Source organism: Trachymyrmex cornetzi, unplaced genomic scaffold (genome assembly GCF_001594075.2).
Source record: "Trachymyrmex cornetzi isolate Tcor2-1 unplaced genomic scaffold, Tcor1.1 scaffold1581, whole genome shotgun sequence".
NCBI classification, from domain to species: domain Eukaryota; kingdom Metazoa; phylum Arthropoda; class Insecta; order Hymenoptera; family Formicidae; genus Trachymyrmex; species Trachymyrmex cornetzi.
Window position 1 is genome coordinate 15,403 of NW_017296181.1, and position 207 is coordinate 15,609.

Genomic DNA, 207 nt, shown 5'->3' on the forward strand with positions numbered 1-207 from the left:
TCAATGTACCGCGGCGCTCAGATGATAAGCCTGACCAACATGGCGCACTTTTAATTGCATGTCGCGGACAAAGGTGGCGCATCGAGGATAAAGAAGCTAGAGATCCTTTAATCAGAGTTTGGCCAATGCGGTCCCAACTTCTGATTGGTTCTCTACTTCTGTCCATTCGGTATTCTTCGGATAGCTTCGTACATTGTCGGAAAACGA